The sequence below is a fragment of the Petaurus breviceps genome, unplaced genomic scaffold, assembly GCF_028583685.1.
Source record: "Petaurus breviceps papuanus isolate PSGF00001 unplaced genomic scaffold, PetGlider_PUasm1.0 63, whole genome shotgun sequence".
Taxonomy (NCBI): domain Eukaryota; kingdom Metazoa; phylum Chordata; class Mammalia; order Diprotodontia; family Petauridae; genus Petaurus; species Petaurus breviceps.
In genome coordinates, this window is record NW_027186418.1 from 3,662,583 (window position 1) to 3,676,553 (window position 13,971).

The 13,971-nt window shown below is 39.3% G+C and overlaps 1 protein-coding gene across 1 annotated transcript in view; it reads left to right on the forward strand.

Annotated features, from left to right (window-relative positions):
- LOC138173648 (uncharacterized) overlaps positions 1-13,971 on the forward strand; it is a 146,562-nt gene that overhangs the window by 3,201 nt on the left and 129,390 nt on the right. The gene's annotated exons all lie outside the window — the stretch shown is intronic.

The following is a 13,971-nucleotide window of genomic DNA, read 5'->3' on the forward strand; positions in this document are numbered from 1 at the left end:
ATATGCACACATATATATGTGTATCTGTATATACATACATATATACAAGTGTGTGTACCAGTTAGGTTAAGTACCTACTATATGCCAGATATATGCTAAGTTCTAGGAATATCCAGACCACAGTGAAACAACTAGGTCCTGCTTGATGTAAATAATGGATCACATGCATCTGAAATTGTGCTTTTTGAAGTTACAATTATGTAACACATAATAACTTGTTCTTGCTGGATGGTTGGAGTGGATAGAGTAGTGGGTCTGGAAACAGGAAGATTCATCTTCCCAAGTTCAAATCTTGCCTCAGATACTTCTTAGCTATGTGACCCTGGGCAAGTACTTTAACCTTGTCTGCCTCAGTTTCCTCATCTGTAAAATGAGCTGGAGAAGGGAATGTCAAACCACTCCAGAATCTTTGCCAAGAAAACCCCAAATGGGGTCACAAATTGTTGGACACAATTGAAACAATGAACAACAAAATGTATATTGTGCTTGCATGTGTGTGTGTATGTGTGTATGCATGTGCATACATTATCTCCAGTCAGCCCCCAGTGTCTCCCCCTGTGTTTCAGCCTCACATCACCATTCAACTTTTGGACATTTCAAACAGGATGTCCCAGAAAAAAATCTTAAACTGAACGTATCCAAAACTGAACTCATATGTTTCCTCCCAAACCTTCCCCTCTTCCAGATGTCCTTATTTCTATCACAGATACCATCATCCTTCCAGTCTTCCATGTTCATAACTGTGACATTATCTTTGAGCCTCACTATACATATTCTAGTTGCTAAATATTACTCTGTCTTGCCTTTACATCTCTCACATCTGACCCCTTTCCCACCCTCACTCAACTGTTACCTTAGTTCAGGTTCTCATCACATTGCAGTAGCCTCCTAATTAATGTTAGAACGTATGCTTCCTGCAAGCAGGAATTATGTCAACATTTGTACATGTATCCCTAGTACCCTAAACAGTGTGTGGCACATAGTAGAAACTTATTAATGTCTGTTGATCAGTTAAGAGGTGTCTTAACTCTTTCCAGATAAAACATAATAATAATAACTCACAATTGTATTCTACCTTAAGGCTGGCAAAGAGTTTTACAAATTGCTATCTCATCCTATCCTCATAACAACCCTGGAAGGTAAGTGATATTATTATCCCTATTTTATAGAAAGGTTAAAAGTCTGAGGCCATATTTGAATTCAGTTTTTCCTGATTCCAAGTCCCATGCCCTTTCTATTGCACCACCTAGCTATCTCCTTATCCTGGCATTTAAAGGCATCCACAATCTGGCCCTATCCTGCCTTTCTACATTATACATAATTGTTGTCATTCTCATTCCCTCTACTTATTCTACCTGCACAGACTACATCTATAGTTTTCTGACTCTGTCTTCTCCTATCACCATAACATTGTACCAAAATTTCCTCCTCAACCCCACTTTTTAGAATCCTTGGCTTCCTTCAAGGTTCATCTCAGGTACCACCACCTACTGGAAGCTTTCCCAAATGCCTGTTCTCACTCTCCTCAAGCCACCTTGCATTTTACTTAGAGATGGAATCCCACTTGTAGAATGCAATCTCCTGAAAAGCATCTATTCATTTCATTTTTGTCTATATCCCTTGAACCTAGCACAATATCTTGAAGATATTGATTGAAGAAAACAAAATAAAGGGGAGGAAACTGAGATTAAAAATTCACTGAGTTCTTCCCCATGGCAAAGTTTGCTCCTCATGTCTACCAGTCATTCCAATAATGCGCCGAGGCAGGAAGATGAAACTAAGAACATGGTTTAGAGGTAGAAGGGACTTTAGAATCAATCAGTTGATCAGTAAGCACTTTCTGGGCACCACTATGGGCCTGGCACTATGTTAAGGTACTAGGGATATAAGCATGAAAAGCGGAACAACACCTACTCACGAGGAGTCAGACCAGCACATGTATGCACACATACAGCGGAGATGTAAAGCTAATAAATACAAGTATACACAAGTGATCACATACAAGGCAGTTTAGGAAGAAGAACACTAGCAAATGGATGGTTCAAGAAAGAATCCATACAGAAAACAATGCCTGAGCTTTATCTTAAAGGAAAGGGAATTTATGAAGCAGACGCATGGAAGGACTACCCTCCAGCATTATAGAATGGTCTTTTGCATAGAGCCATGAAGACGGAAGACAGTGCCATGTGAGAGGAGCAGAGGGAGAACAGTCTGACCGTGCAAGAGGAGAAGTGATGTCCAGTGAGGCTGGAGAGTTTGGTTGAAGCCAGGTTGTTATGAGCTTTAAAAGCTAAACTGAGGAGTTTGTGTTTGAACCTGGAGGCAATAGGGGGACACTGGAATCAGTTGAGCTGAGAAGTCGCATGCTCAGATCTGTACTTAAGGACAGTTATTTTGGCAGCAATGTGTAGGCTGGGCTGGAAGAGTGAGAACCTTGAAGAAGGGAGACCAGTAAGGCTGCTGCAGCAGAGGTGATAAGGGCCTGAATTAAGGTGGCAGCTGGGCAGTGAAGAGGAATCAGATAAAAAAGATATTTTCGATTTAAGATTTGACAACAGATCGAATAAGTAGGGTGAAAGGAAAGAGTTAAGGATAATGTTGATTTTGCAAACCTGGGTGACCAAGAGCAGTGGTGGCGCCCTCAAAAGAAATAGGGAATTTGGGGAGAGGGAAGAATTTGTGGGAAAAACTCAATAATTCAGTTTTGGACATACCGAGTTTCATGCCCAGGACATCCAGTTTGAAATGCCTCATGGGCAGATGGTGATGCAGGACTGAAGCTTAGGGTGGAAAATGGGATTGATATCATCCAGTCCAACCTGTCCTTTAACAAATGAGGGATCTGAGGCCCAGAGAGATTAAGTGATTTACATGAGGTCATACAGTTAGTAAATGGCAGAGCCAGACCTTGACCCTAAATGGGTTGACTCCAAAGCCTGCCCTTTTTCTGCCACTGTTGATTGCCCCCTTCTCAAGTGAACCAAGGATTGTTGGAGGAGACAGCAGAATCTGAAGTCACTGCCTGGAGCTGCAGCTCTAACCGATCTCCATCTAGGCCATCTAGGACACTCCCTCCCAGAACATTTGCTCATTTTGCAGATGAAAACCTGAGGCCATGAGAATGAAAGTGTTTTGCCCTAAGCTGTGAAACCAGTTAAACATCAGAGACCAGGATTTGTACCCAGTTCTGCTGATGCCAAACTTGGGCCATTCTGGTCTGGCTTTACCTGGCCTTTTCATTTATTTGTGCTCTTTCAATTTTCCAATCCTATCCCATGAAAATTGTGCAGGGAAGGCAGAACCTGATGTTCTGTTTGCTTAAAGAAAAGCCACAAAGGGAAAAAGGTTTGGCCACTGGATGGGATGGGGAGAGGCTGTCTTGGCCGTGCCCTTCCTCTGAACCGATGCATCAGGCATTGACTAATAATGTCCCTATACAAGTCCACACAGTGTTCCTGGAAATGCTATTTTCAATATTACGTAGGACTATTCAGAATGAGAGCTGGAAGAGACCTGAGAAATCCGTTAGTTTAATCTACTCATATGGTAGATGGAGTGCCAGCTCTGGAGTCAAGAAGACCCAATTCAAATGTGATCTTTGTAACCCTGGGTAAGTCACTTCACCCTGTTTGCCTCAGTTTCCTCATCTGCAAAATGAGCTGGAAAAGGAAATAGCAAACCATTTCAGTATCTTTGCCAAGAAAACCGCAAATGTGGTCATGAAGAGTCAGACATGACCAGTCCATAAAAAACAAAAAACACTCATATCACAGATGGGAAAACTGAGATCCTGACAAGGGAGGCAACCTGCCCAAGATGTCATGGTTATTAAATAGGAGAGTCAGAATTTAGATGCAGGACTCCTAATGACAATGTAATCAATGTTCTTTCCACTTTGCTGCACTGTTCTCAAGATGCAGTGTGGGGGATGGGGAAGGGGACATGTCTCTATGATGTCCTCCTGTTGAACTCAAGCAGCAGCATCAGATGTGTGTTGCAACTTCACACTGTGTTCCTAGGCCGGTTTCTCTCTTACATAGGGCAGTAGGATGGAGAGATAGGAAGGCCCTTGGAGGCCATCCAGCCCTCAGTTCAACAACTGCCACAGAGTAAGCGCTTAATAAATGCTTGTTGATGGAGTGGATGCTTGTTGATCTGGTACAACCCACTCAGTTTTGTGGCAAGGGAAACAAAGCAGAATGGCCCGAGAGAGCTGGTTCCACATCTTAGCTTTTATAAAGGCCCTTAAACGCCATCAGGTTCAATGTGTACCTCACCAGGAATCTTCCACAACATTCCTAACAAAGGTCCACCCAGGCTCTTCTTGAAGACTTCCAGGGTGGGTGAACAAATGAGTTATGGAAGGCTCTAATTGTCAGAAGAGTTTCCCTTGTATCAAGCTGAAATCTTCTCTCTCCCCATTCTCCCTCCCTTACTCTCTCTCTCTCTCTCTCTCTCTCTCTCTCTCTCTCTCTTTCTCTCTCTCTCACTCTCTCTCTCTCTCTCATTCTCCCTCTCTCACTCTCTCTCTCTCTCTCTCTCTCTCTCTCTCTCCTTTTCTCTCTCTCTCCTCTCTCCCTCTCTCTCTCTCTCTCTCTCTCATTCTCTCATTCTCTCTCTCTCATTCTCTCTCTCTCTCTCATTCTCCCTCTCTCATTCTCTCTCTCTTTCTCATTCTCTCTCTCTCTCTCCTTTTCTCTCTCTCTCCTCTCTCCCTCTCTCTCTCCTCTCTTTCTCTCTTCCACTTTCCCTCATTCTCCTCTCTGTGTTTCTATATCTTTGTCTCTCTCTGTGTCTCTCTGTCTCTTTCACTCCCTCTCCCTCCCCACCCCCTCTTTAATTTTGGGTTTTTATTCTTGAACTTAACAGATCCCGCCCCTCAAAACAAGTGTTTTCACGTATACAACAGAGTTCAGAGAAGATTGTATACGAAACCATGAATCTTCATTCCATACTAGTTGCTTTTTTTAGTATATAATTATTCAAAATTGTTACAAAACTATCCTGCTTTTCTGAGTTTCTTTCTGAACTAACTTCTATTCCCTGCTGTACATGTATTAAATATTTCATTGGACTTCTTTTTTCTTTTCTTCTTTTTATGGCATTCCTATTGCAAATTCCTTCATCACCTGAACCCCTCCTCCCAATTAAAATGAAAAGAAAAAAACCTTTTTTTTAGCAAAGCAGAATAGTTGAGCAAAATTAATTAGATCATTGGCCATGTCCAAAAATGCAGTTCTCTTTCTGCATCTTGAGTTCATCACTTTTTTGCCAGGAGGTGACAAAGAATAGAATACCTATGGTTCCATACAAGAGAGAAAATAGCAGGCCTAGGTCCTAGATCCTCTAGAGACAAGTCATGGCTCTGATAGTGGTTCTTGCCTTTCAAAGTTATTTTTATTTATGTTGTTGTCATTTTATAAATTGTTATCCAAATTCCACTCACTTCACTTTGCATCTGTTTAAAATTTCCAAGATGTCCTGATTTAACTTATTTTATCATTAATAGTTTTATGTTTCAATACTCCATTATAGTTGAAGAATGTTATATTACATTTATATATACCCAACTTATTCCTTAATTGATGGGCCCCCTTTTAATTTCCAGTTCTTTACTTTAATTTTTTTTTCTTCCCTGAATATCAAGAAGTTTGTTTTACTTGGAACTATTTCCTCCCTGGTATTAAGTGTCCTCCCTCTAAAGCCTCTCTTCTCCCAGTTCCCACTTAATTGCTTGTTGATTTTGATATAATTATACCAAACTCTTTAAGAGTGCATGCAAATCCCTGTGTATGTACGTGCAAACCCCTCCCCCCTCTTTGTTTGGTTCAAACAATAGTGAGCTTCATCTCATGCTTGTTCCCTCAATGCCTTGCTCCATGTTTGTGTATTTTACTCTCACCCACCAATTATGAAAAATAATAACTTCTGACTCTTTCTTAGGCAGTTAGGTGGTACAGTGGATAAAATGCCAAGCCTAGTCATCAAGACTCCTCTTCATGAGTTCAAATACAGCCTCATACACTTACTAGATGTGTGATTCTGGACAAGTTACTTAGCCCTGTTTGCCTCAGTTTCCTCATCTGTAAAATGAGCTGGAAAAGGAAATGCCAAACCATTTCAGTATCTTTGCCAAGAAAACCCCAAATAAGGTCACAAAGAGTCAGACACAACTGAACAACCCCCTTCTTCTTCCTTTCTACAGTAGTATATTCCTTCTTTCCCTTTCACCTCTGCAAACCCTCAGAACAGAATCAATCCACCTCTCAGATCTTCCGTGTCTTATTTAACTCAAATATTCTTTGAAGACATTAAGGTTCTGAAGGAACACATCTCTTTTCCCCCTATTAAACATTAACATTTCATCACCACATAACTCCTTCCAGCTCAAATAAATTTACCTTTCTAGGTTTCTCTTGATTGTTTTGTTTGTATTTCAAAATTCCAACTGAGCTCTGGTTTTTTCATAAGAAATGCTTCAAAGTACTCCCTATGAGTGACATCAAACTCAAATAGAAATAGGGGCCATCATCTGTCTATACATAAGGATCCCTGAGAGCTGTATATTGGCTTAGTTATTACAATGTAATATTATCTAGGCTTCATTGTATTTTTTTTTATTTTGTTAAATATTTCCCAGTTACATTTTAATATGGTTCAGTTTGTATGTACTCAGAAATGCTGTGGGTTTCATGTAGTTCACAGGCTGCATGTTTGACACCTTTGTCAAAAATGTTCATTACCATTAAAGGTCCATTTTTCTCCCGTCAGATCACACTGAGCTTTGAAAAGTAAGTTATTCTTGGATGCAAGCCAGTATCTTTTGCCTTTGGGAATATTATATTCCAAATCTCCCATAGTAAAAGCCACCAGGTCTTGTGTAGTCAACTGTAGCTCCTTTACACTTTAACATTTTCTTTATTACTTTCACTATTTTTTCTTTAACATGAAAGGTCCAAGTTCTGGCTACAATGTTTCTGGAACTATTCCTTTGAGGTTTTATTTTGTTTTGTTTTCAGGAATGATTGATGGATTTATTCTACTTTCACTTTGTCCTCTGACTTTAATAAATAGGGGTAGTTATCATTTGATTCCTTAAAATATGGTTTCCAGGCCTTTTCAAAAAAATTATGTTTTTCAAGAAGGCCAATGACTCTTCAATTCTCTCTCCTTGACTGTTTTCTAGGCCAGTTGTGTCTAAAAGCAGATGATCTTAACATTTTCTTCTCTTTTTTTAATCTTTTTATTTCATTCTAATATTTCCATCTCATGGAGTCATTGATTTAGTATTTAGTCTCTTTTTGCTTTGAAGGAATTGGTTTCTTGGGTAAGGTTTACCAAGTGGTCCTTCTGTTCTAAACTACATATTCCAATTCTTTCCTCCATAATTTTTATTTTATGTTTTATCTCCTGCTTCATATTTTCTAGGTATTTATGTTGTATTTGTGGAAAATATTTTGTATTTTGTTTTTTGGTTTGAGTCTTTGATCACAAATGTAGTGGAATTAATTACTTGTTCTTTTTTTTGGGGGGGAATCTCTAAATCTACAATGATTTTTTACATTGGTTGTTTTTTTTTTTAATTTATCTCTCCAGCTTTGGTTCTTGATTTGGGATGTTGTGCCATGGCCAAGTTCTGCCTTTTGCTGTGCTTTTGGGTGGGGTTGTTGGCTCTGCTTGGTCTCAATTTGATCCCTTGAGTTCCCTCGCTGGCCCTTACTTTGTTTGAGTTTCAGGACATTGAATATTTGGGATCCTCTATGTCATCTCAGTATAAAATATAGGAGCCTTAGAATGCTTGGGCAGGTAGACTGCCCCATCTCCTGCTACTCTCATCACTTCCTCTCCCTAAGGCTTTCAAGGACCTCACTCTGAAGCTTTCTGACCCTTTGGGCTTTCTAACCTTTCTGGGTCTCCCTCCACAACCCTTCAAATCTTCCCCTCTACCATAGGTTCCCAAACTTATTTGGCCTACTGTTCCCTTTCCAGAAAAAAAAAATTACTCCTCCCACCTGGAAATTTACTTTCTTTAACCTTTAATGTTTGATGTTTTTAAATTTGCATCACTTCAAAAAGATATAGATTTTTTTTAAATGATGCATCTTAAATTTAAAAATGTATTGCAAAATTGTGTGTATGGGGGGGAGTGTTTCCTGTATTGAAATTTTAATGATATGATATTGCTTCATGTAACCAGATAGTATCATATCATAAACAAGTCATTACACACACGTATTCCTGCTGATGCATGCTGGACTTCCCCACGATTCACTCACTATATGCTTGCCTTCCAACACTTGCTTGTCAAGAACTGTCAGGGAACTTGACCACTGATCAGTTATAACTTGCATTTTGTGTGTATATTTGGAAAATAATGTAATCACTACGACTTGAGCTCTGTTACATAATAGATGAAACAAACATGAATGGTTTTTCAACATTTTCTTTTCTTCTTTCCTTATGCTTCCACCCCCTCCTTATTTTTATTCAGTACCCCCCAGTTACACCTGAAGCTACTCCCGCCCTTCTGTATTGGTCCTGTGCCCCCTACAGAGTGATTATCACCCACTTTGAGAACGTACGCGTCTGGCGTAGACTCTAGACAAAGAGCCTTGCATACTATATATGTTTATGACCCATTGCTGGTCTCACTAGAAGGTTATTTACCTGTCCTGTCACTGGCTTCCCCAGTGATTCCCTGTCCTATTGCATGTGAACTTCTGGCTGACTTTTTCTGAAGTTCTGGTGGGATAAGTCACTTACTGTAGCTTTTCATTGGATTTTTTGATCATTGATTGGTTTGGTGAACATCTTAGGTTTTCACTGAAATACATATGTGGAATCTAGGCAGTTTGCACAGTGAAGTTTTAAGATGACTGCATCTTAGCCAGAAGTCTCCATTTCTATTATTTTTTCCATAGACTCCCACTCTGTCCTCACTCCTGTTCATCTGTTCTTTTAAAGCATCTTGATTTTGTTTAAATCATTACTTAAATCTACCTATCCATTCATCCTTCCATCTATTATCTATCTATTGCTCTATCTATAATTTTTGCTCCAACTTCTTTTTGACATTTTTCTCTCCTTATTCAGGTGTGTGGTTCAAAATCTCTCCCTATCCATTGCTCCCTACTCAACCTTTTAACTTGAGTAACACTCAGTTGTTGTATCCTTTCATGCACACACACACACACACACACACACAATTTCCTTTGATTTTTCTACATCTCTTCTCTATTCTACCCTCCCATTCAGTAGCTGTATCCTGAGCTGTCCTTTCTTTATTCTCTCTTCTACCTCATGAAAGGAAAAGTTGAGTTTCCTTCTCTATAGTATTTCTGTGTTCACATATATCTAGATTTCATTTCTTTCCCATTATTTTTCTTTATTTCTAGCTAAGTATCATGGTGGGCAAGAGAACTGAAAACTCAGGAAGACCCAAAGTCAGGTTCTACCTCAGCCACGTCCTAGTCGGGTGACCCTGGGAAGATCTCCTAATCTCTCTCAGCCTCATTTTCCTTAACTCTAAAGTGAGAATGATAATAACACCCAACTCACTGAGTTTTTGTAAAGAGCCAGTGAAATCCTGTGGATCCAGCTCTTTGCAAACTTTGAAGTGCATTTAAATGATGGCATTATTATTATGGTTGGTTGGTTGGTTTGTGAGACCATCTTTTGTGCCTCAATTCTAGAAATCATATAAGGGACCCTCAGAGCAAATGAGTCCCTTCAGTCCACTTGATGAAATAACAGGATGTAAAGAAAAATTAAGGGCAGCTAGGTGACACATGGCTAGAGTGTGGGCCTGGAGTCAGGAAGACTCATCTTCCTGAGTTCAAATATGGCCTCAGACACTTCTTAGCTGTGTGACCCTGGGCAAGTCACTTAACCATGTTTGCTTCAGTTTCCTCATCTATAAAATAAATTGTAGAAGGCATGCCAGAGAAGAAGTCTGAACTTTTTCTTTTTCTTTTATGGGGTGTTTACATTACTTTATTGTAAAATTTGGGTTAAGTATTTGGTCACAGGCTATTTGTAGGTCAATGTTAAGTCAAAATGCAATATGAAAAAGTAAAAAATTAAGAAATTAAAATTTAATGATGAAACAAATTTGAGGAGAATAATAGCTGACTTCAGGGGCAGCCAGGTGGTGCAGTGAGTAAGAGCACCAGCCCCAGAGTCGGGAGACCTGGGATGGAATCCGGGCTCAGATAGGTAGCACCACACCCAGAAATAACTGGCCGTGTAACCTTGAGCAAGTTACTTAACCCTAATTGGTTTAAAAAAAAATAAATGACTTCAATGTCTTCAACATAGAATTCATGGAGTTCTGGGTGGCCCAGAGCATTAAAAGGTAATCCTTTGCTGACCAGGTATTTTCTAACCTCCAGCAGAATGGAGTGATGAAGAGTTGGACATGATTAAAAAAAAAAAACTACTGGAAAGAGAAAGTAATAAGAGATAATGATGAATCCAGTTTTTTGCCCTTTCAAAGGACAAGGAAACCTTAAGTGGCTCGTACCACTGTAAACCATCCTCAACACAAAACTGAGAGTGACTCATTCCTTCCTTTTTTTTAAAGTTTTATCCTATATAATGTAAAAGTAACGGGAGAGGTGGTATCTGCCAATCAGGAGGCAGCTAGGGAGTTTCCTGAAACCCTGAAGAAATTGATTGAAGAGAAGGGCTTCAAACCAGAACAGATATTCAATGCTGACAAAACTACCCTATGTTGGGGGAAAAAATGCCTCAGAGGACATACATCAGTGGAGAAGAGAAGCGAGCCCCAGGTTTTAAAGCCAAAAAGGGTAGGGTAACCTTCCTTTTATATGCCAATGTCGTGGCATTCATAATAAAAACAATCCTGATATATAAAGTTGCTAACCTTAGACCTTTAAAAGGAGAGGACAAGTACCAGCAACCTCTCTTCTGGATGTTCATAAGAAAGCATGGACAACCAAAGCACTTTTCCTTGACTGGTTCCATCAGTGTTTTCTGCTGGAGGTTAGAAAATACCTGCCCAGCAAAGGATTACCCTTTAATGCTCCTGGCCACCGAGAACTCCATGAATTCCATGTTGAAGGCATTGAAGTCATCTATTATTCTCCTCAAATTTTTTTCATTTTTAAATTTAATTTTCATTTCTTATTTTTTTTTACGTTTTCATATTGTATTTTGACTTAACATCGACCTAAAAATAGCCTGCAATCGAATACTTAACCCAAATTTTACACTGTAAACACCCCATAAAACTAAAAGGAAAAATTCAGATTTCTTCTCTGGCATGAAGGGAGGGCCAAAAATTTTGTGCCAATTTTCAAGATCTCCAGGGTGCCATGCCCCTAACCCCCTAGATATGGAAAGGATAACTGTATCGGGTGACTAACAATTGTCTGGCCAAAGATCAATTAAAAAAAGAAGGAAGGGGACATGTCTGGAATTCAAAAAGAGAACTTGCTATAGATGTAAAACTGAGTTCTTGAGAGGCACTCTCTTATAAGCTTTTCTTTTGCCTCTTCTAGCATGCAGGAAGAAAGGGTACAGGTAGTGGGGCAGGGAATATCACCCACATGCCCAGTGAGTGTAGTCTATAACTATAACTAGAGTGGAGCTGAGGAGGAAACCCCAAAGGAAGACCCTGCTCAGCAGTGTCCAGGGCAGCAGCATGAGGATACCACAAGAAGAGAAAAAATATTGAAACTGAAGGTGGGAGTTGCCTTGGCCATTTATGTACCTCTCTACAAGTATATTCTGTGTGTACCCAATGTTTCTGCTGTTGCTCTGTGTATTTACAAGACAGTGTGTCCCAGGTTTAAGGAAGGATGTTTTGTAATCATTGTTGTTTCTATTCCATTTCAGTAAATGCCTTTGCTGTGAGTTAATTGTGTCTTCTGACATCTAAAGGTAAATTCATCTGTGGGGTCTAGTGAGATAGAGTTTTAGGAGTGAGGGGCGGCCAGGTAGCACAGCGAGTAAGAGCACTGGCTCCAGTGTCAGGATGACCTGGATCAAATCCGGACTCAGATACTCAGCACCACACCCAAAAGTAACTGGCCGTGTAACCTTGAGCAAGTTACTTAACCCCGATTGCTTTAAAAAAAAAAAGTTTTAGGAGTGGAAATCCACAGAGCCTGGGATAGCCATGCCCCAGGGGACCAAACCTGTAAGTATAAAGGGGGTAACCCAGATAGGGGGAGCTGTACATCAATTCATGCAGGATGTAGGGAAAGGGGGAAGGGAATAAGTATTTATATAGCACCTACTATGTACCAGGCACTGTGCTGTGCTAAGCACTTTTTACAAATATTGCCTCATTTGATGCTCACAACAACTCTGCTAAGGCTGATCTCCATACCTGAGGAAATTGAGGCAAAAAGAAGTTAAGGGACTCAACAAGGTCGCATAGTTAATAAGTGTGTGAGGCTGAATTTGAACTCAACTGTACCTGACTCCAGGTCCAGTGTTCTATCCACTGTACCATGTAAATGCTTAGCCTTTTCATCCCATAAAAACATGAGGGAATTTATTTCCCTGCTTAAAAATTTCTTTATAATTGCCTTAATTTCTTGTATCTCTATTGTTTGAAATTTTTTAAATATTTTTCCAATTACATATAAAAACAATTTTTAACATTCTTTTTTTTAAATTTTGAGTTCCAAATTTTCTCCTTTGTTCTCTTTCCACTCTTCTCCTTGAGAAGGCAAGCAATTTGATATAGGTTATATATGTGCCATCTTGCAAAACATATTTCCATATTAGTCATGTTGTGAAAGAAAATACAGGCCAAAAAAATTCCCCAAGAAAAATAAAGTTTAAAAAAGTATGTTTCAATCTGCATTCAGACTCCATCAGTTCTTTCTGTGGAGGTGGATGGCATTTTCATCGTAAGTCCTTCAGAATTGTCTTGGATTGTTGTATTGCTGAGAAGAGCTAAGTTATTCATAGCTGATCATCATAAAATATTGCTGTTACCATGTACACTGTTCTTCTGGTCCTGTTCACTTCACTTTCCATCAATTCATCTAAGACTTTCCAGGATTTTCTGAAAGCATCCTGCTCATCATTTCTTATAGTATGTCATCACACTTCATATACCACAATTTGTTCAGCCATTCCCCAATGGATGGACATCCCCTCAATTTCCAGTTCTTTGCCACCACAAAAAGAGCTGCCATAAATATTTTTGTACAAATAGGATCTTTTTCTTTAAAAAAAAAAATCTCTTTGGGATACAGACCTAGTAGTAGTATTGTGGGGTCAAAGGATATGCATGGTTTTATAACTCTTTGGGCATAGTTTTTTTTAATGTTTTAACATCTTTAATATATTTCTTTTTTTTCTTTTTTAGAGGGGGGAAGGTAGAACAATTGAGGTTAAGTGACTTGCCCAAGGTCACATGGCTAGTAAATTTTTAGTGTTTGAGGCCAAATTTGAACTCAGGTCTTCCTGACTCCAGTGCCGGTACTCTATTCACTGTACCACCTAGCCACCCCCAAGCATAGTTTTAAATTGTTCTCCAGAATGGTTGGACCAGTTCACAACTCTACCAGTATGCATTAGGATGCCAATTTTTCCACATCCCCCCCCCAACATTTGTCATTTTCTTCTTCTGTCATATTAGCTCATCTGATAGGTATGAGGTGGTTCCTCAGAGTTGTTTTAATTTGCATTTCTATAACCAATAGTGATTTAGAGCATTTTTGCATGTAATAATAGATAGCTTTAATTTTTTTATCGGGTAGCTTCCTGTTCATATTTTTTGACTATTTATCAGTTGGGGAATGACTTGTATTCTTAAACATTTGAATCAATTCTCCATATTTTTGAGAAATGAGTCCTTTATCAGAGAAATTTGCTGTAAAAAAAAATTTACAGTTATGATTACTGATTTTGCATTTCCCTCTATCCTATTTTCCCATGTTTATCTCTCTCTCAATCTCTCTCTCTCTCTCTCTCTCAATCTCTCTCTCT